Raw genomic sequence first — 17,867 nt, 5'->3', positions numbered from 1 at the left:
TTCCATGGCTCTCATGTTCCCTTGATTCAATTAAGTGACCAATTTATACAATAACACCCAAGCAGACAGTAGTGGGGAGAGATTGACAGATGTTCTATCTTTCCCTGTACCCAGAAGAATTCAGAGCTGTGTATTCATTTTCTATTAGTGACTGTAACAAATTATACAAACTGGTGGTATAAAACAACATGATTTCACTGTCCTGCAATTCCATAGCTCAGCAACCCAACAGATGCCTCAGTGAACTAAAATCAAGATGTCAACCAGGCTGCATTCCTTGCTGGAGGCTCTAGGAGAGAATGCATTTCCTTGTCTTCTAGAGGAAGCTTCAAGAGGCTGCCCACATTCCTTAAATTGTAGCCCTTTACTTCATCTTCAAAGTGCTACATCTTCAAACCCCTCGGACTCTGCCTCTCTCTTTCCCTTTTAAAGACCCTGTAATTGTACTGGACCCACCCAGATAATCTAGGATAATCTCCTTATTTAAAGGTCAGCTAATAAGCAACTTAATTCCTTTTTGCCATGGAACCTAACATAATCACAGGAGGGAAAATTAGGACATGGACATCTTTGGGCAAAGGCAAATCATTCCACCTACCATATTCCTTTTTAGGAGTGTTACATGAGGAAGGTGACCCACCATTTCAGAAACGCCACAGGTAAAATCAGGCTGTCCCCGTGAGAGAATTCTTTGAGTGGAAGCTTCGGGCCAGAAGAATGTCTCCTCTTTTCTTCTCTCATCTCCTCCCCTCCCCTCCCCTAAATGAGACTGAAGCAGTACTCCAGCCAAGAGCATTGTTAGAGCCGCAGAAACCCAAACAGAAGAAAAGGTGTTAGATTGAAGTGTACAGAGTTGCAAATTGCTTACTTGAAACTGGATGAGATCATTTGGGGGCTTCATCCTTCTCACTTGCAAACTGGAGTTACTATTTGCCCCTGAGGGTTGTGTGAGGATTCAATGAGATAACAAATATAATGCATGAAGCACATTGTTCTATCGCGTTCTCCACTGACCCTTGAGTGCAGAGATGTTATTGATTTCGGGTCTGTCCAAGGGAAAAACCAAAAAACATGTTCTTTCTCCACAGTGTCTCAGAGTATTAGTTTTGAAAAAGAGACAGCAGGATTTAAATCACTGGTCCATAGGCACTGAACTGCAAAAGTGGTTAATTGATGACATTGACCTTGCTATCAACAAATCTATCACTATTCAAATGGATACAAAAAGTTTTTCTATATTCTTTTAAAAAGTTCCCCAGCAAAGGAAACATGCATAATCTTTAGGGAAGTCTGCACGTTGTGTAATTAGGTACTTAATCATAATTCTTACCGACAAGCATCTAAAATTAAATCACACAATGGTAGTCACAATGTTAGAACTCATAACAATTTCCAATTATTACAATAAAAACTTATCTTTAGAAAATCTGTTACCCGACTCAAAGCACCTCAATTTACATTTGTTCACTTTTAATGCATGCATAGTTCTTACCCTAACTGAATTTCCACTTGGCCCATAAATTGGTATGGTTATGCTATTTAGCCCTTGGGATTAATCAACTGTTCCAACTGTTTGAATTTACTTAAGTAAATAAGGCTTTCCTAATACAATTAGTCCAGATATTATAGGTAACATGGGATTTGAATGCCAAATGCACATTTTCCTAGGAAATGTTGAACTTCCTTTCCACGATATAGTATAATCAATTTTATACTATATTTAACATTTTATAATATACGCAAAAGAACAAACTATGCTACAACTCATAATCAGACAAAAGTTCCACACAACTTTGGTACTCACAGAGTAAGGATCTTTGAAAACAGAATAAGAATTTGCTGCAATATTGCTAAATCCACTTCCTGGTGTAGGAATCCTTTAACAGGACTTTATGAACCATAAAGGGAACAGCGAACCAAAGGGGATAGTGAGTTCTGCTGAACCCGCGTGCTACTGGTTGTGGACTGCCTCACCGGGTGTAGCTAATGGAATAGACTCTTCTGTGAGGCTCAGGCCACCTGAGCAGAGACACATGGAGCCTTTGGCACATACATGTTTTCTGTGGGCTCAGCATTGTAGGCTGGGGATGAGAACGCAGCTGGAGGTTGAAGTGAGGATGAGGAAGCAAGGCTGCCTGCCTTCTATTGGTTCAGAGTTCCTCTTTAAGCTGTACCCTTGAGAGGGGCATTTTTAGTTTGTTTTGTTAGGAACAGTCCCCTTTACACTTAAGACTGAAATGGATTTTCTCTACTGCTCAGAAAATGGCTTCAGTGCCATTAGGTAATCCCCGGAAGGAATACCTCAAGATGCTACTTACTATCTAATGGCTTCCCACCAACCATACAGGTGGAAAGTGAGGAAATGGTACATTACAGTTTAAATCACTTAAATAATTACTTAAAATACCTTTTTCCAAATGGTCAACATAATGCTAAATTTGTTAGAAAACCTATAAATCTTTTTTTTAATTTAACTTAGTTTTTAAAATTCTGGAGAATCAGTGATCCAAAAGACATTTAATGACTTGAAAATATTGATAATTTTATCTGTTGCCTTATTGTAGTAACTGAATTCTTACAAATATTATGTGTCCAAGTTATGAGCACATATGTACACATGCCCATATATCCCCAAGTGCATGCACATACATGAGTACAAGTCTCTCATAATATGGTAAAAAAAATATTCAATTTTACATAAAAATAGGCTATGTAGGTAATTATGAGATTTTCTTATCAGTCCTAGCATAATTTTTTTCAAACAATCTAAAAGAATGCCATAAAATACATTTACTTTAATATGACTCTTTGCCTTTAGACCATTCAGACTGAATCACTAACAACTTTTTTTCTATTCTCTATTTAAAATTACTCGGTAATGGAATGTCATATCGTTGTGTTGTACAGAAATATAGAAAGATGAGAATCCTGTCGTGGAGCGTTTCAGACAAACATCTCAGGTCAATAAGCCAATGCATCCTTCCCAGAGCCCAAATTGAAAAACATGGAAAGTAGGCTGAGAAGACACAAAGTATGTCACCAGCCTCATGCAGAAATTCCTGACAGGCCAGGAATGGGCCTCTGTGTGCCAGAACTCCCACACACAGTGGTGCTGCCCGATGCCCTTTAGTTTCTGATTAAGTCTGAGAAGCTTCCTGTCCAAACTACATGCGTTTGTATTTCCATGATCCCTAGAGTCAAAATGGAAAGGAAAGGAAAGCAAGTTGACTCCACTAAAAGTTAACCAGAATGCTAGAAATTCTTCTGTGCTGATTAATCATCTTTCTGCTATGGAACCTTCCAGTCTTTAATTTAAGAAACCCTGTTTGTGCCACACTACAAATGAGATTCCAGAAAACAATGTCCTTCATTATGGAAAAAAAAGAAAAGCTTAGGAGGGAAACACTGAACACAAAGTCGTTCATGTGAAAGTTTCCTATTTATTGCTATAAATTTGGAGCGATGATATTTGGTTAAATTCCTAACATATAGATAAGCAATTTGGGAAGAGCATTTGTTCTCACCAGAAATACTATTTTTAGTCAGAATATTTCTACAATATACATTAAAGAACTGTCCATGTCTAAGTTTGTTGGATAAAATAGTGTTTGAAGTTAGCGGATTTTAACCTGGAGCCTGAAAATCACTTTGTTATATATTTTTTGGTAACAGCTCTGTTAGAGTTTTTTTTTTTTTTTTTTTTGGTAACAGCTTTGAGACGTATTTCACATATGTTTTAGTTTCCTAGGCTACGGAAAGCAGATACTATAGAATGCGTTGACATAAACAATGAGGATTTCTTAACCTATAGGCCAAGAAACATCTGAAAGACACCACAAGGTGATGCTTTCTCCCCAAAGACCAGCTGCCAGCCATCCTTGGCTTCCCTGCCACACGGCATCTGCTAGTCTCCCCCTCCTCTTCTAGGTTTTAAGGCTTTCAGCTTCTTGCTTCCAGGCTTTCTCTCTGTCTGAATTTCGTTCTTTCATAAGGGTCTCCAGTAAGAGGATAAAGACCCGTCCTGGCCACATCTTAACTGAAGTTGCCTCTTGGAAAGGGCCCACTTACAATAGGTTTAAAGGAGTGCATTAGCTTTAAAAACCTGATTTTCTGGCATACATGCAGTTCCAAATCTCCACACCATTCAGTTCACTCATTTAACGTACACAATTCAATGTTTTTTAGTATATCCATGGAGTGTGCAAGCCTCTCCAAAACCAATTTCAGAATATTTTTATTACCCCAAAAGAAACCCCTTTAGCTACCACACTCCTCTCCCCCCTACCTCATCCCCACCAGTTCCAGGCAACCATTAATTTACTTTCTGTCTCTATAGAGTTGCCTATTCTGGACATTTCATATAAATGGAATTATATATGGTATTTTGTGATAAGCTTCTTTCACTTAGCATAATGTCTTCAAGATTATCCATGTTTTAGCACTTATCAATACTTCCTTCCTTTTTATGACCCAAAATGTTCCATCGTATAGATATTTCACATTTTGTTTATCCGTTCACTAGCCAATGGACATTTGAGTTGTTTCTACCTTTTGTCTATCAATAATGCTGTGGACATTTATGCTCAAGTTTGTATGGACATTTTCTTTCATTTTTCTATGGTAAATCTATGTCTAACTTTTTGAGGAATACCAAGAATGTTTTTCAAAGCGGCTCCATCATTTTACAATACACAGAGATCTAATGTCTCTGAAATCAACCCTATTCATTGCTGCTTCAGTGTTCTTATTTGACTTTCAGTCTAACATATCTAAGGCTGTGTTCCTGGTCTCCTGAATTATCCAAACTCCAATGGAACTCAGAAGAGAAGGAAAAACTCCAAGGGCCAAAAGCAATACCAAATGGTCCACCCACTAAAATTCCTCTCTACACCCACTCAAAGTTAATTTACTCTTAGTTTGGGCACAGTTGCAATAAGCTTCTTTGCTTGATTTTCTGGACCCCTGAAAATTAATAGAAGAAAATTTGAAAATTCATGAGAGCTTCTGGAAACAGGCATACTGATGACAGCAAGAAAAATAACTGAATGGCTCTGAATGAGAAAAGAAACTGAACACAAAACTATAAGAGAAGACAAAGATTAAACAAGGAGAAACATCTGCTTTCAGGGTAGAAATCCTTAGAGATGACTAATTACTCTGCATTGCCACCCTACTGTATCATAATGCAGTTATTGACCCGGATGTACAATCTTCAGTAATCAAAAAAGATCAAATCATACCATTTAAGGAAAGCAGGGATGTTTTCAATAACTCTTTGAAGGGTTGCATCCAAAAATGGTTCAATTTTTTAAACGCTCACCTCTTAAAGTCATAGATTCCAAAGGTGCTGAGACTTTAATGGCCATCTACTATTTAAGGCGACACCATAGAATAATCAAATAGGAAGATTATAGAGAACTGGTTGTAGGTTTGTAGAGTTGTGAACTTGATCACAGGACAGTAACTTTGGGTTTCACGTTTATCTTATCTGGATTTGAAATGAATAATGTACAAAGATCTTAGATCGTTGATTCTTTTATTTTTCGTTATCAGGAAGTATAAGGGAGTATTCTAATTTCCCAGAAGAAAATAGAAGACTGAGATACCTTGAGAATTTTAAGAATCCTTCTAAACTTAGACTCTTCATTTAGAAACAGACATTCAGGAAGCATTTAATACCTACTAAACATCAAACTTTGTAATATGTCTAGAGACAGAAAGATGAAAGAAGCATGATTCTTTTCCTCCAGGGTGTGCAAATTAGTGGAAAGAAGAAAACAAATATAAGGAATATTTATCATGTATCTTTAAAAAAAAATGATAGAAGTCTGTAGAGGTAATAACACAGTAGATCTCATTTATTGATCATTTACTATTTGCCAGGCATCATGCTAAGTACTTTATATACGTTTTTAATTTAATTCTCACAACTATGAGGTAGACATTATTCTTTTTCCTGGGCTCAGAGAGGTTAAAGAATTTGCAAAGATCAAAGGCATGGTCTGGTTTTGATACAAGAAGGAACAAAACAGAGAACAATCATACTCTGGGGGACTGGACTTTGAATACATTTAGTCCTTTTCCCTCCCCAGTTCTTCTGGCAGGACTACGTTGAAAGCATACGATAAGGATGCATTCTACCATTGTGACAACAGAAAACAGACAATTTAAGCAGGAGATGATTTAATATAGGAAATTACGAGATAAATACTAGGAATTAGGTACTTACAAAATCGTTACAAGAGCTATAGGAGCAGGGTCTAGGCTGGGCCTCCATAAAACACACGGGACTCCTAGAAACAGACAGTAGAACTGACCTGATAAGGCAGTTGTGATTTCTGGGATTCCTAGATCACTCTTGTTTTATCTGGGGACAAGGAACCCACCACTGCCACTGTTGCCCACAGAGAGACACAAATCCTGCTAAATCTGTATGGACAAAAAGCATTTCACACACTGGGCCTCGCTCCTTAACTAACTCAGTTCTGAACCCAAGAGTCATTTGAGAGCATCTGATTGGTAGGACTTAAATCACAACTGGAATCCTAGCGTCAAACACATCTGGGATTTTTTTTTTGCTTTTCAGCCAGCTTAAAACAGATGCTAAAATAAAGCCAGTCCAGCATATTCCATTATAACCAAGAAAGAATTCCTGGGCAAACTCGACAGCCTTCCTCAGCATTTCATTCTAACATTTTAAAACTTCCTGTGGTTCCTTCTACCCATGTTCAAGGACCTTTCCACATTTTAAAATGCATTTCTTTTTAAACATGTACCCTCATTATAACTCCAATTTTGCTTTGTTTTGTTACATATAAATGAACAAGCAAGATTTTTTTTTTAATAAACTTATTTTGGCAGTTCAGCCTCTAAATTTAACTTCAGTTATTGTATTTTTTTTTAAGGGACTGAACATTTCCTAATGCTTCTTTTTTACTCTCACAAGCTGTTATTTTATCAATAGAGTTGATATTTGTATTTGAATCTAGCCAACTGCCAGAATTTTTATGATGTTCCACATTTGGGGAGACACAGATGGTAGAACGTATAAGGTTTCTCAGGCTGATTTCCTGGCAAAGGAACGTTCCCGCAGTGCTGACATTCACTTTCCTGTTGCATTCTCAGAAGCCCCATGGTGGTACTGGCAGTTCCTTGGGGTTAACAAATCCCACCATCAGTGCTCTCCACTTACGCAGCACTGGGTAGCATTCAAATCCTTCACTGTGCAATCCATATGCTTGTCCTTTTACAATTTCACCTCCTTGACCTAAACCACCCAAACACCTCCCTGACAGGCAGAAAAATCTACTAGCCTGCAAAAGGCAGGTGCACTGCTTAGCAAAGCTCAGCTTTAGGGAGTTACAAAGTGCATATTCCAACCATGCCTGCAAGCAAAGACAAGGGTCCCCAAATCAAAATAAATCTCTATGAACTAGTACAATTTATTTAGAGTTTCCGGATTTTTAATGAGGCAGCTTCAAAAACTATAAAGAGCAAGATATTTTCTTTAGAAAATGCTGATAATAGAAGGCTTATAGTACAGTCTCTAAAAAATATATTGTTAGAAAAGAAATGTTGACAGTCACGCCTTTCAGCTATGTGCTTTTTCTTTTCTTCCTGAGTTTTTAAACATCATTTAGGGGCAATATTCTGGCAAACCAGTCATGTCCCTTATACCCAATCTCTGCTGTGCTATGAAGGAAGGTAATGAGGCAGCAAATACGCTATTTTTTTCATAGCCTATTTCTTGTTTTCTAGTTTCATGTAACAGTTTTAGATCCTTGCACTTGTAACAATCATTACACACTTCTGATCTTTTCTACGTGCTTGCTAAAAGAAAGCCAAAAAGACTCATGCCATTGCACTGGCCTTAAAACGTACTAGCACTATTAAAAAACCCAGACTCTGGGTGCTGTGCAGAAAATTTGGTACCTTATCAAACTATCCAAGATGACATGTTAACCATCTGTTCATATGACTGAGCATATCTGTAGGTACCTGTGAACCTGGTTCCCCATTGTAAATGGAATTAGACAATAAATGGAATTTAAATAAATGGAATTAAGCATCATAAATAAAGTATATATATATATATAATAATAATATATATATATAAGTATGTGTGAATGTGTGTGCTTATTTGGCCATCTCACCATGCAGCAAAAGAGATTGGGAATCCTGTGTTACAGCAAGGAGACCCGATGGTAGGTGTGATAGGTTCCAGTCCAATTCTGACATAACCCTGGCTTATGTTACCATGGGGAAGTTGTTAATACTTTCATATTCATACTTCCTCAAGTGTAACAAAGGAGTTAAACCAAATGCTAAAATTCTGTGTGTCTATAACTGAAAATGGCAAGACACCATTTATCTCAAAATATAGTATCTGAGGAATCTCTTGGCACAATCTAGCTGGAATACAGTTTCATCTTTAATATGGCGCTTGACCACCAACATGATATCTGTACTTCTAGTCTTCCGTAGAGTTCTTTCAATTCAATAGGCTGCAAATATTATCCAAAATTCTTATTTTGTTGACTCAAATCAACAAAAGAAAACACAATTTAGGGGATAATGACAAATACACAGCTCTCTTTGCTGCACATTCTGAAATATCTAAAGTTATCATTAATAATCACAAGTGTTCTGCTCATTACATTCATCTGGGTTTTTAACAAAGTACCACACCAGCCTACTTCATTTCTAAGTCATGATTTCCCTACACAGTATTTCAACTTTTCTAATGGCTCATTTTCAGTCTTTCCTAAACTCTGCTCCTTGAAAAATTTAAATGTGTTTTATTGTCATTTTAAAACCTCTTCCAACTTATGTCATCTTGATGAATTTGAGTAAAGTGTTCCTGACGTTAGCTTAATCATACCAGCTATTTCCTATTATAATTATACTAGAATGCGTTTCTTTTTTTTTAAGAATGATTCAATGACTTTTTTCTTTCACATAATCGTGATTTTGGCAGCACGTAATATATACTATATTCTAAACAGCACTGTTCATTTTTAAGGATCATTTACGTAACGGTTGCCATTTGGATATTGAAAACAAGATGGGTGATATAAGCCTATCACGCTGTTTAAAATAAATTATGAGCGTAACTAAAGGAAATATTGGCCAATTTGTCACAATTGTTTATGCTAAAGTAAATAAAAAGGCCATTCTTTTATAATAAACAGAGCCCACATCAGCCTTAGAATTTAAGTTATCTTGCTACTCCTTTTTCAAATAGCCTAGTTTGCCTATTATAAATTAGATATTTTCCAAAGATGTATTTTTATTCATAAACTGACTGAATGTTAAAATGTTTAGAGTTGTGAATATGAACATGGTGCAGTGATCTCCTACAGGATATTGTTTGTTCCACATTTCAGCAGTTTCCTTCCCATGATGGGCCTACCTACCTTATCTTTGTTGCCTTGTAGACTCCCTAAAGCATTCTAGGCACTTACTTTTTATACAACACTGTTTACTGAGCACATACTACATGCAGACATTTTTTGAGACATTTGAGAAATAGCGATTAAGAATGAAAATCGTTGCTTTTATGGAGCTGTAATTCTAATGGAGGAGACAGGCAACCCACAAGATGAGTAAAATAGACAGTATTTTAGAAAGTGATAAGAGCTTAGGAAAAAAAGTAAAGTGGAAAAGGGAACATGAAATATCCATTGGAGGTGGCTTAGTATTTGAAGTTTTAGAAAAGGAAGCCAGGGAAGTAAAGAAGTAAATGAAGTGAAGCATGCAGATCTTAGAGGAAGAATATTCCAGGCAAGGAACCAGCAAGTGCTAAGGCGGTGAGAGAAAAAGAGGATGGAATAGAGAAAATAATAGGGAATGTAGCAGAACATGATGCCCAAGAGGCCTTGTAGCTCATAGTGAGTGCTTTGCCTTTTGAGAGAGCTAAAAAGAGATATACAGAGAGAAATACAAAAATATGTTCTGACATATTCTGACAGTATGCGAAATCTTACTGTATTGAGACTAGAATGCAACAAGCCAAGGACAGAAGCAGGGATGCCAGTTTGGACTCTATTGCCATAATCCAGGTATGAAATAAAAGTGGCTTAATCCAGGCTAGTAGTGTTTGAGATGGTGAGAAATGGTTGGATTCTGAGTATATTTTGAATGTACAGATGACAGGATTTGCTGTTGGACTGATGCGAGTTGAGAGAGAGAAAGAGAAATTAAGGATAACACCAAATATTTTGGCCTGTACAACCAGAAGAACAGAGCTACAACTAACTCAGAAGTGGAAGAATTGAGAAGAAACTGGCTTTGTGGAGATACTGTCTGGAGCTCAATTCAGAGCATGTGTTTTAAAGAGGAAAGACCGAGAAAAAATCTTCTGTTCAATCAACTAAGATGAAAACTAGCAATGCGAAGGTCACTGGTGACTGATAAGGGCAGTTTTAGGGTAGTCATAGGGCAAAAACACAATTGAAATGTGTTCAAGAAAGTATGAGGGAGAAGTTAGAGGCATTAAGCATAGATTGCTCTTCCGAGGAGTTTTACTGTAAACGGAAAGAGAAAATGGGGTAATATATAGATGAGGGAGATGATTTAAGAGAATTTTTTGATAGGAAAAGCAATGGTATATTTTGAAGCTGGTAGGAATAACCAATAGAGAGTGAGAAATTGATGATGCCCTGGGAAAGGCACGAATGGGTGAGAGGGAATGGACACTGCGTCTGAGCAGGTAGAAGGAGGTGGACACCAGTGCACGTACACAGAGAGGCTGGCTGTAGCTAGAGACGAGGGCAGTTCCCTCCACTGCACCTGGAGGGAAGATAGAATTTATGGGCTTCTATGCCAAGGAAGGGGTGGATGTGGTGTGGGAGCACGTGGAAGTTCTCTTCTGGTTTCTTCTTCTTTTTTTTTTTTTTTTGTAATGTAAAAAGCAAGATTGCCAGTCAATATAAGGAAGGAGATAGGATTTTAAGGAGAAAATAAATGAAATAGTTGCCTGGGAGAAAGGCAGAAAGTACTAGTTTTGATAACTAGGTTCTAAAATCTATCATTTTTTTCATGAGTAAGATTATTTAATAATAACAGAAATAGTCACGCATTTAAAAGTTTATCTAAGAAAGCAAATAACTCACATCTACTTCGGCTCACTAATACCCCAGATTTTTCCCATTGTGTCCCTGTCTTTCAAGAGATTAGAATAATCGCTGTTAGCTATGCCAAGAAGTGAAATCCTATTTTGCTTGTGGTCAGTTTTATGACCTAATTGAGACTTATAGAGCAGCTACATCCAACAAGCAGGATACACAGTTTTAAAGGCATTCAAGTCATACAACATATGTTCTCTTATCACAATGAAATTAAGTTAGATACCCATGAAAGAGATATCTCTAGGAAACTCCCAAATATTGGGTTACCCACGGGTCAAAGAAGGAATCAAAATGGAAAATAAAAAAATATGAACTGAATGAAAATGAAAACACTACATTTCAAAATTTGCATGATGTTACTAAAGCAGTTCACTGAGGCAGAAATACATAGCACAAAAAGCCTATATTAGAAAAGAAAGGTCTCAAAACAACGTCCTCAGCTTTCACCTTAAGAAACTAGGAAAGGGCAAATTAAACCCAAAGTAAGCAGGTGTGCTGGTTTGAAAGGATGTATGTACCCTAGAAAAGCCATGTTTTAATCAAAATTCCATTTCATAAAGGTAGAATAAACACTATTCAATACTGTATGTTTGAAACTGTGATCAGATCATCTCCCTGGAGATGTGATTTAATCAAGAGTGGTTGTTAACCTGGATTAAGTGACGACATGTCTCCATCCATTTGGGTGGGTCTTGATAAGTTCCTGGAATCCTATAAAAGAGGAAACATCTTGGAGAATGAAAGAGATTCACAGAGAGCAGAGCAGAACAACATAGCCATGAGAAGCCGAGTCTACCAGCCAGCGACCTTTGGAGATGAAGAAGGAACATACCACCTGGGGAGCTTCATGAAACAGGAAACCAGGAGAAGAAGCTAGCAGATGATGCTGTGCTCGCCATGTGCCCTTCCAGCTGAAAGAAAAGCCCTGACCATGTTCACCATGTGCCTTTCCAGATGAGAGAGAAACTCTAACTGTGTTTGCCATGTGCCTTCTCACTTGAGAGAGAAACCCTGAACTTCAGCCTTCTTGAACCAAGGTAACTATCTTTCCCTGGATGCCTTAGATTGGCGGTTTCTGTAGACTTGCTTTAATTGGGACATTTTCTCGGCCTTAGAACTCTAAACTACCAACTTATCAAATTCCTCTTTTTAAAAGCCTTTCCATTTCTGGTATATTGCATTCTGGCAGCTGGCAAACTAGAACAACAGGAGAATGGAAATAATAAAGATCAGAGTTGAAATGAATGAAATAGAAAAACAGAAAACAATGGAGGAAAAAAATGAATGAAACCAAAAGCTAAGAAACTTCTTTTATTGATGAAATTAAAAATGATAAACTTTTAGCTGGACTGATTAGGAATAAAAGAGAGAAGACACAAATGATCAACTCTAGGAATGAAAGCAGTGACAACACAGATATTTAAAGGATCTACAGATATCTAAAGGATCATACAGGAACATTATGATCAGTTTAATGCCAATAAATGACAATTTAGATGAAAGAGACAAATTCCTTGGCAGCTAAGCCTATTCAAAAAGAAATAACCCAAATGGCCTTACATCTGTGAAAAAAGTTTGTACTTAATGTACCCACAATGTTAACAATATTTTGTAGATATATTCCTAATACAATAAATGCTTTTCCATATTATCATTTTAATCACTGCATAATGTATGGATATGTCGATTTATTTAACCAGTCCCAAACTGAGGACATTCAATGGGTTTTTGCTTTTTCATTATTTTGCTATTACCAGTAAAACGGAGCAAACATTGCTGATAAACATACAAGGTAGAAGGGAATTGGGCTATACCTAATAAATTACAAATTCATTTAACCTTTGACTCAAGAATCCCACTTTTAGGAACCTGTCTAAAATGCATGCTAAAAAATATTAAACATATGCATAACGTTCTTTATTGTGGCATTATTTTTCGATTAGCAAGGGACTGGTTAAGTAAAACAAGGGCTATCCATACAAAAATGTAATATACAGCTGTAAACAGAAATGAGAAAATTTCAGTGCATTTGCATGAAATTAACTCCAGGTTATACTGTTAAGGGCAAAAAAGGAATGGTACAATATAGCTTGCAGGGTATACTCTTCTATTGTAGGAAATGGGAGGATACAGATACACACATATTGTTCATATTTTCAAAAGTAAGCAATGGAAGGATCAAAACAAAGCTAATAAAAATGATTACTTATTATGGAAAAATTAGGATGCTAGACATTTTGTCAATGTATCTTGCTTTACAGTTTGGCTTTAAAACCATGTAAGTGACTTGTATGAAAACAGTTAAAATTTAAAATTTTTAAATTCAGAAACAAAATTAAACAGATAAACTTAGTTTATCTATTGAGTTGTTTGCATGACTGAACAGAGAAGAATTATTTCAAGTGACTCCAAAACATACTATTTTGACTGCAGATCCCTAATGGCACAACATAGCCTAAGGACAAAATGAACTACAAAGTAATTTTAAACTACAACTTGCGAGGTGTAATCTTAGCTTTATTATTTTGACTTTATTATAGGTATATTGTAGGACCAGACAAAGAGTTATTTTAAAATAAGTAGGAACCAAGATTTTTCAGTGAAAAAGAGATACAAGTATAAAATCACAGTTAAATAAATCCTATAAACTTAATTCAACTTGGAAACAATGGTATTTTCTTTTCTCTTTCTAAAAAAATGCACAATTGCTGGCTTTGTCCACTGAAAAGGCCTTGCAGCTATGATCATTCAAACCCAATCAGCACCTAAGTGACATGATTCTGACCCTTAAATACCATTTCCCACCAATGAAAATACCAGGATTCCTTGGGGAAAAAAATGGTTGATTTTATGTCTGGGGTATGAAATGTATAAAATAACTCTAGAATCTTTATATGTGCTAGAAGGCAAGAAACTTCCCAAAAATGACTGGGATTATGTCAAAAGGACAGCAGAATCCATTAGAAAGGGCTTCCCCTAGGCCAAGATGGGTAATTGGTAAATCAAAAGAATGATTGTAATAGATTGAGAAATACTGAATGTATGAAAATCCATAAATTCAAATTATAAACAACACACACACACACACACACACACACACACGCACCCTCAATGGTCACCGAGGTTTTTTAGAAACCAACACTATTCTAAAAAATAAAGGGAACCAGCATTTCCTGTACAAAGTGTATTTCAGCATAACCAATTAGTTGACAACGGTAAGTGCTTCTTTAAAGAATTCCAGCTAATAAATGCAAAAGGAATGATAGAAGTAGAAAATTACAGTTTGCAACCCCTAATGAAATAATGGATCTATGCAACCATCAGCATGGATGCTAAGTCAGTTAGTGAAATGTTGGGAAATTATATAATGAATGCATCATCTGGACACAGGAGAGAGTCTTAAATACCACTAAAAACAGAACAAGGGGACATTTTGCAACAGGAAGTACATAGCATTCCTTATGTGATGCTCTTGCCAAACTTTTTAAAAATTAAATCTATATAATTACCATTTTACAGTAAATATAAGGAACAAGGTAAGTAGCATATTAGAAAGAAATCAGAAATCTTAGTGTGGGAAATTCTACAGCACAAATGACATAGTTTCCTCAATTAATAAATGATATGAAATAAGAAAGAGGGGAAGAATTATTGTAGACTTAAAAGAAAAAAAAGAGAGAGAAAGGAACCTAGGAAACATAACCAAATGCAATATGTGGGGCTTTAGAACTTGATAAAAATAAATCAACTGTAAATGCATTTTAGAGAAAATCAGGGAAATTTAAACATGGATGGAATATTAGATATTAATAATTTATTTTAGTTATGTTTTATTAGAAAGTCTTTATTAAGGATGCAAACTGAAGTATTTATGGAATATGTTATATTGTTTTAGGTTTACTTTAACTTACTCTAGGATTCACCCACCAAATAAATGTGCAGCAGAGCCAGATGAAACAAAATTAGCAAACTGCTAGTAATTGTTTAAATTTGGTGATTTAGTTAATAGCTGATTATACCATTCTCTCTCTACTCTTGTATGTTTTAACATTTCCACAAGAAAAGGTACAAAAAAGACAGAGAGAAAAAGTTACAGCAGCAGGGAACATCACTTTTTACAAATCCTTGGGCCCGTGAATATTTATCTACTTAGGATAATTGCTTAGAAGTGTAATTGCATATTTCAAATTTTGACAAATGTCGTCAATTTGTGTTCTGGAAAAATGTGTCAGTTTGTACTCCCTTTAATAATGCATGAGAGAGAGTTTCTATTCTCTTGCCAATCTTAATTTTATCAGCCTTTAAAAACATGCCAATATAAAAGTGGGCAATACCTCATTGTTGCGTTTACTTGGCACTCATTAGATTACTAATTAGGCTGTACATACATATATAAACATGAGCTGTGTAAGTACATTTAACCAGTAATATTTCTCTTTATGGAATTGCCTGTTTATATCTTTTGCCTGTATTTCCTTTCAGTGGTCATTTCTTCTTTTTTCATTCTTAGAGTTTTTTAAATATCAACTTTTTTTCAATCACCTTAATTGCAGATATTTCCTTTCCTCAACCTTGTTAATACTGCTTTTTATAGTATAAAAGTTTTTAATTTTTATATTTGAAAATATTGGTATTTTGTTATATTCCATTCTGGCTCTTGTTTCAGGCTAAGAAAGGTTGTTTCCACTCCAAGATTTTAACGGTATCACTTAAACCTTCTTCTGGCTCCTTAGTTTCATTTTTAATATCTCATCTTTGTTTAATCTGGAATTTACTTTTGTAAAGAATGCACTAATGCTCCAGGCTTATTATTTCAAATGGCTAGAGTCTATCTTTTTTCTAAAAATTTTAATGCTGCTTTTATTTTATGCTTATTTTTCACATTTATGGTTCTAGTTCTGGTTTCCAGTGTATCTCATCTATCCATTTATGTACTATATTGACTCTGTTGTAATTAATAAAGCTTTATAGTAGGTCTTTGTATATTCTGGTTACAAGACATTTTTCAGATATATGATTTGTAAATATTTTCTTCCAATTTGTGGCTTGTATTGTCATTCTCTTAATAACCTCTTTGGACACAAAGCTTTAGCCTTGATCAAGTCCAATTTATTCTTCTTTGGGTCATATTGTGGTGTACACAGATTAGGGAATAAAGAGCTCTCAAAATGCAGTGCTAAGGAAACAACCCCAAAATTTGGAAAATATTTGAATATTCACTTCATTAAAGAAGACTGATAGCAAACAAGTACATGAAAAGATGGTCAGCATCGTCAGTCAATTGGGAAATGCAATTTAAAGCATAATATACTGCCGCACACCTATTTAAATGGCTAAATTTAAAAGACTGACCAAAGCAAATGTCTGTGAGGATAAGAAGGGACTGAAACTCTCACACACCACTAGTAGAAATATAAATGACACCACTTTGGGAAAGAAAGTTTGGCAATTTCTTAAAGTTACACACATACTTACTGTATGATCCAGCTATTCCATTTCTGGGTATTTATTATTCTCTATCTTGGAGAACTGAAAACATATATTCATACAAAGATTTGTACAAGAATGTTCATAGTAACTTTATTTGTAATAGCCAGAACAGGAAACAATTAAAATGTCTATCAGCAAGTGATAACCAACTTGTGGTACTCCGTCTGGCCTAGCTTCTTTCACTTAGCATGGTTGAGATTCTTCTGTTACTAGCATCAATAATTCGTTCCTTTTTATTGCCGAGTAGTTTCTCAGATTTTTGTTTGTTATTTTGCATATGGGTATTCAATTGTTCTAGCATTAATTGTTCAAAAGACTGTCCTTTGTTCACTGAGTTGCCTTAGCAATGTTGGTGAAAGTCAGTTTTCCACATATGTATGGTTCTATTTCTGAATGCTTTCTCCTGTTCCATTGACCTATTTGTCCTTCTTTACTCTGATACCACACTGTCTCATTATTACAGTCTTAAAATTAAGTCTTGAAATCCATTAATTATGATTCTCTAAAGTTTTTTCTCAAAGATGTTTTGGCTATTTTCGGTCCCTTGCCTTCCCATGTGAAGTTTTATAATCAGTTTTCAATTTCTACAAAAATGTCTACTTGGATTTTGATTAGAATTGCCTTAAAATGTAGATGATTAAGGGAAAATTGATAACAAATATTGATTTTTATAACCCAGGTGATAGCTTCATGTATTTAGATTATATCTTTTTCATTTATTTGGTTGTTCTTAACCTCTTTCAGGAAAGTTTCATGGAATTCATGTTTTGTGGATCTTTGTCTGATTTACCTGATTAATATTTGATGCTACTGCAAATAGCATTAATTTTACTTTATGTTAATTGCTAATATACAGAAATACAATAGATTTTTTGAATCTTTATCTCATCTTACAATCTTACCAAAGATAATTTTTATAGCTTTTTTCATAGACTCCTTTAGATCACACCATCTATGAATAAACAGTTTTACTTCCTTTCCAAACTGGACACCTTTTATTCCTGTACTTGCCTTATTGCATTGGCTAGACTCTCCAGTACAATGCTGAATAGAAGAGGTGAGAACGGAAATCCTTTCCATGTTTCTGATCTTGAAATAAAAACTTTCACTCTTTTACCATTAAGAATGCAGTTAGCTGTAGGTTTTTGCATGCCCTTTATCAGGCTGAAGATGTTCCCTTCTATTCTTACTTACCAAAATATTTTTAGCAGGAATGGATATTTGATTTTGTCAAGTGCTTTTTGTGTT

This window comes from Tamandua tetradactyla, chromosome 1 (genome assembly GCF_023851605.1).
Source record: "Tamandua tetradactyla isolate mTamTet1 chromosome 1, mTamTet1.pri, whole genome shotgun sequence".
Lineage (NCBI taxonomy): Eukaryota > Metazoa > Chordata > Mammalia > Pilosa > Myrmecophagidae > Tamandua > Tamandua tetradactyla.
This window is presented reverse-complemented; position numbering follows the sequence as displayed.